This window comes from Heterocephalus glaber, unplaced genomic scaffold (assembly GCF_053883595.1).
Source record: "Heterocephalus glaber isolate CG9 unplaced genomic scaffold, H.glaber_assembly_v1.0 deba00001606, whole genome shotgun sequence".
In the NCBI taxonomy this organism is placed as follows: Eukaryota; Metazoa; Chordata; class Mammalia; order Rodentia; family Bathyergidae; genus Heterocephalus; species Heterocephalus glaber.
Window position 1 is genome coordinate 6,198,992 of NW_028258377.1, and position 13,108 is coordinate 6,212,099.

Consider the following 13,108-nt stretch of genomic DNA (forward strand, 5'->3'; position numbering starts at 1 on the left):
ATTTAGGAAGTTTGATACATAATTATAAGCATTGGTATTAAGAACATTGAGAGACCTGTTTTGATTAAGTAACTCTTCCATGTAATCTTGTCAAGTGTTTCTTTAATATTTGATAGTACAATGAACAAGTGTAATAAAAAGATCTGTCACTATATTAAGTAGCATTTTCTCTCTCTTATTGGAGTAACTTCCAATTTTTGGGAATTGGTTCCTTACAGATACTGAGCATGTTAGTGTAGTTTACTTGAGCCTTTAATGTAGTTAGGAATATAGTTAAAAATACATTTTTCTTAAGCTTTTTTTCCTAGAACAACCTTAGAGTAGAAACTACTATATTTAGTAAGTCATCATCTTGTTTGTTTCTCCTTAGGCATTTCATTTGTTACTATGTGGGAATAGGCTAAACAAAACTGACCTGAAGGGCTTAATATCAGTGGAAAAGAAGGGTGTCTATTCACATATTCCATTTTATTTATGGTCAGTAGAAAATCCTTTTATGTAGAACATAAATACTATATAGCAAGAAAGAAAATTGGTTTATTTTTTTTTTTTAAACTGCTTCTATACTGAGCAGACAAAACAAGGACTAGGTTAAACAAATGTAGATTTATTGGCTAGCAACAATGTAAAAGACCTTTGTTCCTAAAGGGTTTAGATTTACAATTGTGTGTAACTTTCACTGATTGTAATAGGCTAAAGAAGCAAATGTAAGAGTCTTTTAAAACTCTTAAAAGCAGTTATTTTCATAGCATGATTTTGACACTTGAAAACCATGTTTTTCTTAAATATCTTTGACAGCAAAGTAATTCACTGCCTAATTTTAAAAAGCTATTACATTTAAAAGGAGCATAAATAGATGTTAAAAAATGTTTAAACAAACGGTATAAATTTGTTCACACTGAAAATAAGTCTTGTTATGCCTGATTTCTAGACCTCCAACCCAGGAGCCACTTCTACAGTTTTTGTCTTTCTAGAGATAGTCTGTGCAAAAGAAAACAAACTTGTTTTTGCTTTCCTGTCCCTTTTCCCTCTCAATGTTGGTTGATACCTACTCTTCTGTCTGTATTTTTTTAACCATAGTTTATCTTGGATGTCATTCACCTCTTAACATACACAGCTGCCACATTCTTGTTTCACACTATACAGTATTTCACTTTGTGATTGTACATAATTTATCTCATCTCTATTGATGGATATGTAGGTCACATTCTTGCTAATTTAAACAATGTTTCTTTGAACCTTCTTGAACAAAAATGTGTCTTTGCACAATTGTGTGAGAGTAGCTGTAGTATAAATACCTGTACTTGGAATTGCTGAACTGAGAAGGTGTGTGCTTATAATTGTGATAGTGTTTGGATTGCCAGCCCAGTTCTCTCGGTTGCCTTTCAGAGGTTATAAACCGCACAACTATGGGACTCTACATATTTAACTGAGCATATTTACTAAAGATATGGTCTTTTAAAAAGGGCTTATTGTAAAAATGACCCAATTTTCTGAATTTTTAAAGAAATTATTCAAAAATTTTCTGAATTTTTTCACAGCTGTTGTAAAAACTTCACAAATTCCCAGCAGAGATAAGCCTTCTAAAGCTATTTCTGAATTTTGCATTTAGATATATATATGTATAATTTTATTTTCCATGCCATATACCTGTTTATATGCCTGTACTATAACCTGTCTTTTTTAGAAAACAAGTCTTATCATTAATGTCAATAATTCTAATTCTTTCAATAGCTGTATTCTTTCCTAATAAGTTTTGCATTGATTCTGATTTTTCAATTTGATAAAAACAATTTTCTGTAAACATTCTTTCTTATAAGTGTTTTTATTTGTTCTTGATTAAATGTAGGTCATGAAACAGCACAGGCACACCTTTTTTTTTCTTTTAAACATTCTTTTGAAGAAAGCTTGTTTAAAGAGCACAAATTACTGTTTAACCATGTTGATAGAAGTCAGATATCAGGCTCCTTGGTTAGACTTGTTAGATTTTTTGGTTTCTTTAAGGCTTTTATTTCTCAGTTTAGTTATATTCAGATTATTGATAAACTTTATGTCAAATTGAGGTATGTTTTACTCATATGTTATTGGAACGATGCATATTGGTACTATTTTGCTTATGCTTTTCAAAGCTGCTTTGTATACTTCTGGAGATGCAATGTATAAAAGATTATAATATAAATGACATTTTTGTTAGCATATTCTCCTAATGAACTGTGAATAATATTTGATTACCTTTGAGCTATTTAAGAAGAATGGTTGCTTTTTTTCACCATTATCATCTTAAGACCTTTTATGTGAGGGTGTGTATGGTGCCTTTTTGCCAAATAGTCCACTAATTCTAAATAATTTTCCCTTTGGTGTCAGTATCTAATATATATGACCTTATTAAAAAACAGTATACCATATACAGTATAACATGAGAAGACAGTTTCATATCTGATGTTAATTTTTTAAAAATTAATTTTATTGGTACATTTTAGATATACAATATAATGAGATTCATCATTGGAAATTTGCACCTTTACATAATCTCTCTTTGTTCTTATTTTTTCCCCATTCCCCTACCCTCCCTTCAACCCATCCACCCCTCCCTATTTACAAAGACTGTGTTTCCATTTTTTCCGTTTTCTCATATTCCATTACCAGAAGTTAATTTTCAGATAGCCTGAATTTTAATAAATACATATATAGAGATTTTATCACTCTGTGTGCAGTACTTATATCTTTTCATGGTGATATTGAATTTCAGCAGTGTTTCTTTATGAATGTTGGAGGCAGATTCAAGTATATATGTGCCCTCAATGCTCATCATGAAACTCATTTCTTGGTACAATTGTATTTTGGGAGTGGGGCCACAGTGAATGGTTAAAAAATAGGAACCACTTGAAACTGAGGCAGGGACACTGGAGAAATAGCTGTTATACATATTTAGCCCCATCCAAGAAGTAAAAAATATGATAAGACTAGGGATAGATCTCTTCTCTTGTTTTTTTTTTTTTGTGTGTATGGTATTGGGGATCAAATTCAGCCTAGTACCCTGCTGGACAAATAAGTGTGCTACCACTGACCTACATCCCCTGCCCAATTTCTTAGAACACTTAATATGAGTTCTATTAGAAATGGTTCTAGGGCTGGGGATTTAGCTCAGTTGGTCCGCTGCCTGCCTTGCAAGAGTGAGGTTCTAAGTTCCATCCCCAGTACCAAAAAAAAAGTTCTAAAGAAAATGTAAATAGACTGCACTTGACCTGCTTAAAAGCACATCTGTAATCACAGCACTCTCATAGGCTGAAGCAGAAGAATTGCCAATTTCAGGCCCAGCCTGGGCTCTCAGCAGTTTATCAGGACCCTGTCTCAAAATAAAAAATAGAAAATGATTGGGGATATAGCTCAGTGTGAAGGCCTTGAATTCAATCCTTAGTACTACCCCCCCCCCCAAGCATGTGACTTCTACATTTCATTACTTTTTAACAGGCAGTTAACATTTGAATGTATTATCTAACCTCTTTCCATTACTTTTTAACAGGTTCTTGGCATTTTAAACATATTTTAACTAAGATGGAATTCATTCACCAATTGAGAGAGCATTTCTTGAGTCCTGAGTGTGCCAGGCTGGTAGACTTAGGATATATAAAGATAATTAAGACATGATATCCCTGCTTTTGAGGTTTGATCCAAAAGACAGGTTAATAAGTAGCTACTTAAACTACAGTGTGGTAAGTGGAATAGTAGTGCTTTTTATTCCAGTAGATACTTAGAAATAGGTTATCTCTAACGATTTATTACTTAAAGGGACATTCCCTCTTTTCCTATAGCATTTCAATGAGGAAGAAAATCTTTAAGACATTAAGGAATATCTCTAGTTTAACACTCAAAGCAACTGAATTTTGAGACAGGAGTTGAATTCCATTTAAAACTAAAGACCCCAAATCAGAAGTGATTAGGTCTAAGCATCAAGATAATTAAGTAAATAGGATAATTAATGTAGCATTTTGTGTAAGCAAGGTACTGTGTTGAATGAACATTTTCAAGGCTGTGAGGTACAGAGTGTATCTTTTTAACTGCTGAAGGAATGACATAAATGAGTTTAGAGGAAGAATGTACTGACTAGGGGTGCTTCATGAGAGTATAAAATTGGCCTTGAAAAGATTGTTGATAGAATCTGTGGAAGGATTTTTTTTTTTTTTTTTGGTACCGGGGATTGAACTCGGGTCCTTGTGCTTGCGAAGCAGGTGGTGAAACCACTGAGCTAAATCCCTGGCCCATGTGGAAGGATTTTGATAAGAGTTTTCCAGACTTAGGAAATGGCATAGGAAAAAGCACATTGGGAAATAATTCTTGGAAGGTTAGGGAACTGGAAAGTAGGCATATGTGGACCAAAAGGAAATTACATTGAGTTCTAGGTGGTTCTGAAGTTTAACTTTGTCATGCGGTGGTAAGCCAACAAATGTTTTCAGCAGAGGAATAACTGAGTTTGATTATTGATTTATCTAGAGAAGCTCATCTAACTTTATTCTACCGGACTGCTACTCTTTGACACTGGAGACCTGGTGCCTTTATCCCATGCATTAGGAAGAGTGGTCCATAGTTGGCAGTTGTAAGTGATCTTGTTGAATGAACAAGTTGCCTTTATGCCAAGTACTGTGCTGTGTAGTCCTTTCTGTAGGGAGGTAAATAGATCCATGACAACCTGAAGTAAAACGTAAGACAGTAATTGTTAAAAATGTAGTAGTACTTGCCGCCTGCCTCCCAAGCGCAAGGACCCGAGTTCGACCCCTGGTACCAAAAAAAAAAAAAAGTAGTAGTACAGGTAAAATTTGTAGGGGTTTAAAAAGAAGAAAATTGTGTAGGTATGTGACAGGTTAGTTAGCATTAAAAAGATTTGAGAGAGCTAATTTAAGTAGAGTTTTTCTTTGTTTTTGTTTTTGGCTTTTTATTGTGGAAATTTACTAACATGTATAAATGGAGGGAATACATTGAACCACTTGGTGATTGTGATTTTTATTTAACAGTTGTTCATGTTTGCCAAAGTTTAAAAAAAAAATATTTCTCTCACCTCTCCGTTTGTTCTCTGAAGTAGCTCAAAGCAAACCTAAGGCATTATATTATTTCTCTCATATGTATAGGTGTTTTAGGGTATGAATGTATTACAGTCAAGGAAATAAATGTTAAAAATAATTCTATTTTCCCACACTGGAGGTGCACAAGAATTTTTTTTTGAGACAGTGTCTGGCAGTGTAGTTCAGGCTGGCCTTTAATGTACTGTGTACCCCAGTCTGGCCTTCAGCTTGCAGTGATCTTCTTACCTCAGCCTCCTGAGTGCTGGGATTTCAAGCTTAGGCCATCATGTCCAGCAAAAATCTCAAGAAAATCTCCCCTATCAATTAAAATCTCCCCTATGTTAAGATAACAGACTAAGATAATGATAGGTGTGAATGTACTTTAGCAGTAGTATCTGAGACTGTTGAAAGCACAAACTCCTTGTTCTTGACTTTGAGAACGCTCAGCTCTTGGTAATCTCAGCATATCTGCTTGTAGAGAAAATTAAAATAAGGAAGGAAGGGACTTAAAATTTCATTGTACTCGATAACATGTTTTTATTTTAATGTTTAGTTTACTAATAATTTGATTTAATGTTTTAATAATTTACAGTAATGTTTAAATAAATAAATTGAATTTATTAACATTTTAATCCCAAATCTTCAAGTTGTTCCATGTTACTTCTTTTCCCTCTTCTATCCCCTGGCACATTTCTCCATTATTCTCAGGATTACTTGGCATGCTAGTTGAATACACCAAATTGTAGATAATGTGTGCATTGAATTCAGTAGGAAAATATTCATGTAGTCCTCTGTCCCTGGAGACAGGGTTTTGAACTGTGACTCCTCACAGAATTGAGCTAGGTGGGTGAGGAGTAGTAATCCTGGAATAGCTACTGCTGTTTGCAAGTTGTTGGTGGCAGCAACAGAAAGAGAGTTGTTTTACTTACTGACTTTTAGATTTGTGTGCTCCCTTCATTGGGTTCCAGTATGTCAAAACTTAATAAGTTAAGTATGTTTGCTTAAAACAAAATTCAGGAAGCCCTTGCATTCTACAAACTTAAGGTCTTAAGGCATATACATATGATGGAAGATGGAGGTAGAAAATTAGGGAGGGATATAGATAAAAAAGCCACATGGTTATAAATCTGATCAAAACATTTTTCTTCCTCCTTTATCTCCTGTTTAAGAAGAACTGTGATTAAATAGGGAACCTGTGAACTAGAATAGCTAGGAAAGGGAATTCTAATGAAGACAATTGATGTTTTAGTCTTTAAATGAACTTATTAAAAATAAGTATTAGTAATTTTTGGTTCTTACCTCTTAGCGTCACTGCATTTAGCCTGAAATTCTATTTTGCATCAAGACTCTTTTTTAAAACCAATTCCTCATCCTGCATCTTACCTCTGTGGATCCAATTATTTTAGCATTTAACTTTATTGTGTGCTCAAGGACCTGAAAGTTTCTGTATTTTTCTAGCTCGGTGCCTCAAAAAGTTAATGAAGCGAGGACATATAATCTTGGCAAATTTTGTCTTTTATTCTTTTTAAGTTCCTTTTTTAAAAAACCCTTTTTAAAAATAAACCCTTGTACTTGAGTATCTCCTATAATAAATACACATGGAGAAGGGAAACATTCAAAGCAGAGAAAGCCAGTATTCCTTTGATAGCCTGAAGTACTTCTATTCTTCTTACCTCCCTCAATCCTCATAAATTAATTATGTAGGGAATAAAGTATTTGGTGTCAGCATTGTTGTGAAGTTGAACTGTACTACCACCCCCATCTTTACTAGGGCATCTCTTCTAGACTTAATTCAGCCCAGCTACAAAGTTGAGGAAGAGTGGGTTAATGCCAAGCATTAGGCCAAAGAGGATAGATGAAAATTATTTCTGTGCATTTCCAGACATAACTATTAAAATATAAGACTTTTTAATTGTTGCTTCTATTAGTCAAAAATATACTTTTACCAGAAACACAAGTATTCTAATTGGGTTTTTGAACAGCTTTATTGAGATATAATTCACAAACTGCTCTCTCATTAAAGTATATAATTCAGCATCACCACAATTTTTTATTACCCCTCTCCCCCCAAAAAAACTCATATCCATTAACCCATCTCCCTCCTTCCGTGGCATCTGTACTAGTCTTAAGCAACCACTCATCTCCTTTCTGTGTATAAACTTGACTGCTCTTGACAGGTGGAATTATAATATGTGGTCTTTTGTGATTTCTTCAACTTAGCATAAAGATTTCAAGGTCCATTCATTTTGTAGCATACTGTATAGGAATACGTTTATTGCTGGATAATATTTCACTATATAGATTCCACTTTTATCCATTCAGCAATTGCTGGACATTTGATTATTTTTACTTTTTACATTTTATGAGTTAATGCTGATAAAAACATTACATACAAATTCTGTAGATGTATGCTTTCATTTCTTTCAGGGACATAGCTACAAGTGGAATTATTAGGTCACGTGGTAACTGTTTAACTTTTTGAGGAAGTGCCAAATTGTTTTCAGAGCAGCTGTACAGTTTGTATTCCTGTCAGCAATGTAGGAAGATACTAATTTCTCCACTTGTTATTAACCTTCTTTTTAAATGTACCCTCTTAGAAAGTATGAAGTGCACCTGATTGTGATTTTGATTCATATTTCTCCATAGAAGGATTGTTTATATTTTTACAAGTCCCTTATCATATATATGATTTTCAAGCATTTGTGTCCCATTCTGTGGATTGTTTTATCACTTTTTAATAGCAATTTAGATTTTTCTTTTACAGAGTGACTTTTTAAAAAAAAAATTATGGATCACTTTTAATATTGACTTCTAAACAATTGTTAAGTATAAACTATAGGGTTTACTGATACCATTTGCTACATAAAAACTTTTCCTTGGGTAGAACTGTGTAACTTAGTTGTAATATACACCATATTCACCTGCTTTGGCATATGTTTAAATTTAGAATAAATAGGAGTGGTGAAATTTGATTTCTATATGATGTAATAGGGCTGTGACTTAAAATTTACCTAAATTGTTATAGCTATTAGGTATGTTGGCTATATAGGAAACAAAAAATAAGATTTCTCCTGTTTTCTTGCTACTTGAGGAATCACCATGAGATCACTTGGAATCACCCAAGATGAATTTAGTTAGAATCTGCATTTTACTGTGATTGTCTGGTGATTTTGTATATTAAAGTTTGAGAAGCACAACTTTGACTTATACTAAAAACACACGTAAGCACAAGTTTAAACTATGTGAAGTTTTTACAGATCACAAAATCTGCTAAGTTGTATATTGCTAGAAAAGCAATTTAAGCTATTACAGACATTGTGTTTGTTAAATAGTTTATAGTTGTTATGAAGAGATTTTTGGTTTATTGAAATGATCAATTAATTCTACCATTGGGATTAATTTAGAAACTGACTTAAATCCTGATCCTGGTGAGTTTTAGTAATCATACCCAAGGTGCAATTCTTACAAAGGCTGTGTTGAAGTTCTTTTATGTTTTAGGTGTGTAACAGTCACTTGCCCTTATTTATCATTCACTCAGACTGAAACATCTGGTTTGGATATAGAGAATCTTTAAGCCTTAGGGTGTTTTGGGGCTACATTGAGAAACATACTGACCCCAGCACTCAGATTTCCGCAGTTGATCAAGAATTATCTCAGCTGGGCGTGGTGGCACATACTTGTAATCTCAGTGCTCTGGAGGCTGAGGCAGGAGGATCACCATGAGTTCGAGGCCATCCAGGGCTACATAGTGAATTCACAGCCAACCTGGGCTACTTAGTGAGTTCAGCCAGCCTGAACTGCATGAGACCCTGTCTGAAAAAACCAAAAGGAAAAAAAAAAAAAGAATTTTCATCTCATAGGCCTCGTATCCAAAGATTACAGGTATAAGCCATGTGTGATGGCTCACATCTGTAATCTCAGCATGTTGGAAGGCTGAGGAAAGATGAGTCTCAAACTAAAAAAAAAATAAAAAAGACCATGGATGTAGCAAGTTAATATCATTGAATTCTGACTTCAGATACTTCTTTAGGAATGTTACTGTATTTTAATGTATGAACACTTCCCATAGCATCCTGCCCTAATATCCATCCCAGAAGCATTTCAAAGAATGTGGCTATTTTTCATTCTTCCAAATTTCTTAGCACTGTTTCTTTAAGTTACATAGTTGAATATTAATGCATTTTCATCACATTATTTTTAGCTTTCTACTTAAATGCTTTTAATTGAATTGATGTGTCATTGGGTTGATTTTGAAGAAACGTCCATTTAATGGACATGTCTTTTGAGAAACTAAAAATTTTTCATTATTAATTTAGTACTGAAAAGAATTTTTCCAGATGAACTTATTCTTGATCAGATATTGAAAATTGTGTAATGTGGGGCCGGGGATTTAGCTCAGTGGTTCCGGCACCTGCCTCACAAGCACGAGGTCCGAGTTTGATCCCCGGTACCAAAAAAAAAAAAAATTATGTAATGTGGTTTTTGTTTTTGCATTTTTTTCTTTAGTTCAAGTTGATTCACTAAACTCCAATGCTGAATATATCCTTTAATTTCATCTGGGATACCTGGTCATTTTATTTTACTTTTTTTTGGTACTGAGGATCAAACTTGGGTCCTTGTGCTGCTTGCGCAGCAGGCAGCGAAACCACTGAGCTAAATTCCCGGCCCTGTTTTACTTTTAATTGTGTTTCTCACTTTGAAAATACAAAGAGAAGACAAAATGAGGTGACTCAAAAATCTTTTGGAATTACTATCATTGTGTTATGGAAATTTTAAGAGGCAAAACCAGGGAAAATGCTTGGCTGAATCAGTAATAATGAGGAAATTTTGTTATGCACGAGAAGTTTTAATCAGTGATGTTACCTGTCAAAAGTTAAAAATGATTTTAGTACTCTTTGGCATGTAATTTAATTTAACACAGATAGTGACAAGAACATAGTAACTCAGTTTTTAAATTTGGGTGTTGTAATAACTTCACAAGAAATTACATTTAATAAAAGCATATCTACATTTTTGAAACAACTTGTAGACCAAAATGTTTACAGTAAACACAACAAGCAATGCTTATATTATAAAGTATGTATAGAAATAAAATAGAAATAGAAATGCCATTTTAAAAAAAGTTTATGGCTGGGTATGATGGCACTAAAGAGACTGAAGCAGAAGCAGGAAGATCTCCACAAGTTCAAGACCAGCCTGGACTACATGATGAGACTTAGTCTCAAAAAACCAAAAAAAAAAAAAAGTTTGTGTATTGACACAAGAGTATGTTCTTTTTATCTAGGAGCAGAAATAATATAAATTGAAAAATTTCAGTGCTGGAAAGAATACTGTAAAACTGGAACTTTAAAAATGTATCCCTTTAAAAGTGAATTGAAGATGTATATGAAGCCATCACATTTGCGATTGTTTTAAACTAGGCATTAATTTTTTGACATTTGTTTATTGAGGTATAATTTACATGCAGTAAAATCCATAATACAGTTCTGTGAGTTTTGACAATAAAAGTAAAGCACTTCATTCGTGCCCCTTTACAGTTAACCTCTGTACTAGACCCCAGCTTTTGACCTCATTGGTCTGGTATCTGTCCTTAATGTTTTTTAGGTACTAATTTTAAGAGTGAGAATTCTAAAGTTATGGAGATTTCCATCTCAAGGAAGCATTTTTGTAAATCATGGCATATCCCCTTAATTTAACTATAAAACCATTAATAAGTACCTATTATCTAGGTAGTTTATAGTGGCTATACAGACTTCAACATGAGAAAATGCTCAAGATGTAGGTAAAAAGCAAGAAGCAGTTGTATACATACTGATTTGAACTTTATGAAAACATAATACATAAAAAGATTGGGAGGCTGGGCACTATGGTGCATACCTGTAATTCCAACACTTGGGAGGCTGAGGCAGGAGGGTCACAGCAAGTTTTAGGCTGACCTGGGTTACATAGTGAGCTCAACACCAATCTGAAGTAAATAGTGGGACCTTATCTCAAAAAAACCAAAAAAGACTGGGGGAAATAACACAAGAATTACAGTTGCTTTAAAATTACACTTTTTTAAAGAAAAATCTTTCTTTTCCAAACGTTAAGTAATGCTCCAGGTTATATTCAAAATCTTCCAGGACATGAAAATTGAAAATATAGTGGTTATATACTTAACCTGTTAGAGTACTTAAGAAGACCCCCCTCGTGATTTTACTTTTTGAACTTAATTTTTCCTCAGAAACTAAGTTTGAATCACTTTTTTATAATATCAAGTATTAAAAATTTGGAATGTTCCTTAGCTTTAGCAATGTACCAGCTTATGGAGGGAGGAATGGTGGGGGAAAGGAAGAGAGTGGGGATGTAAAAAGAATTGAGATGTGTCATATACACGTACCAACTACCCACAATGAACGTGTTCATAATGTACCATAAATATATACTAATAAAACAAAAGAAACAATGCAGGATCTATGTACTTGGGAAATAGGCAGTTTAGATAGAAAACCTATTTGTGGAGTAGTAACATTATAATAAAGTACATAGTACTATGATAGTACTAATATTGACTCTCAAGTTGACCTATACAGTTATTCACCAGGCATTTTCAGTTGACAAATTGATATGGTATAACCAAGAAGGCCTCTTTGACTACCTGAAATTTCTAGTGAAACTTGAAGGACAAGAAGTTAAAAAGGTAAAGAAGAAAGAATGCATTATAGGAGAATCAACAGCAGAGGGATGGAGAGGGAAATGAACTAGTGCTAGGAGAAACACTTCACATGGAGTAATGTGACGCCTAAGCAGAATCTGCTTTATTTTGGGGATAATATCTTTTTGAGCAGGTATTAGCCCTGGATTCAGATCTGGCCCATCCCTGTTCAGTATCTGAGGGCTAAGAAGTGAGTTTTACATTTTTCAGTGGTTTAAAAGAAAACCAAATGGAAACTATGTCAATATGCGAAAATTACAAATCAAATTTCAGAGATTGTAAATAAAGTTTTATTGGAAGACAGTCATATTCATTAATTTAACACTGCCTTTGGATACTTTCCAGCTTGGCAGAGTTTAGTGGTTAGGACGGGTGGGTTAGATTCAGAGTGTCATTCATTCCAGAGATAATGAGAAATGAGGCTGGAGAAGTAAGGTAGGGAAATCTTTTAAAATCCATAATGTATCATTTGTATATGCTTAATAACCAAGGTTAAGATTTACATCACATAACATGCTTTCTAAAACTAAGGATTTCTTGTTACCCTCCTCACACAAACTGGGCTTTGAGAATCATTGCTTTGCTATAGAATTTTGAAACCCATCTTAAAGATTTTCTGCTTTTTCCTTAGAGGAGGCATGAAAGTTTTTGAGTGGGAAAGAAGTGTGATTGGTTGAACATTTATTGTGAGGTTTGGCTTTTATTAGGCTTATTCATTGGAGCTTAGTATGTCTGGTATTTAAAAGCAATACGACTTTAGAAATGATCACTGCACTGAAGTGACATTTGGTGGACATGAGTTTATGTTTTACCACTAACTTCTGTTTTGTTTGTATGTAGAGTAAGTTTACCTTTTGTACCTTACATAGTTATAAATAGAAGTTTAAAAGAGGCAACAGATAATAAGTACAATTTTAAAGAAAAAAATGATATTATGATTATATCTTTTGATAATAGCTCCATTTTATTTCTTCTGCTTTTTTCTAGACTTTATTTACTTTTTTTTCTCATAACTTCTCGAAGTGGAATTTATTTTTTTAACCCTTTTTTCTTTTTGAATAGGTACATTTAAAATCATATATTACCCTCTAAGCACAGTTTTGACCATATTTCTCAAGGCTTATTAAATGGTTTTGTTTTCATCCAGTTAATTTACATTAGGCATTCTTTGATCCATGAGTTATTAGTGTATTTTCCAGTTATCTTTTTTTTAAATCTAACTTCATTGCAGTCTTGACGTCTTTTAAAATAGATTTAATGGCCTATATGGTTAATGTTTATATATTCTGTGTATCTTTGGAGGAAAAACGATTGTCTGTAGTTGTTGAGTCCTTAATAAATGTCAGTTAAAGCAAGT

The 13,108-nt window shown here is 33.5% G+C and overlaps 1 protein-coding gene across 3 annotated transcripts in view; it reads left to right on the top strand.

Moving 5' to 3' along the window:
- The window catches only part of Fem1c (fem-1 homolog C), a 32,328-nt gene that overhangs the window by 1,871 nt on the left and 17,349 nt on the right, over positions 1–13,108 (top strand). The gene's annotated exons all lie outside the window — the stretch shown is intronic.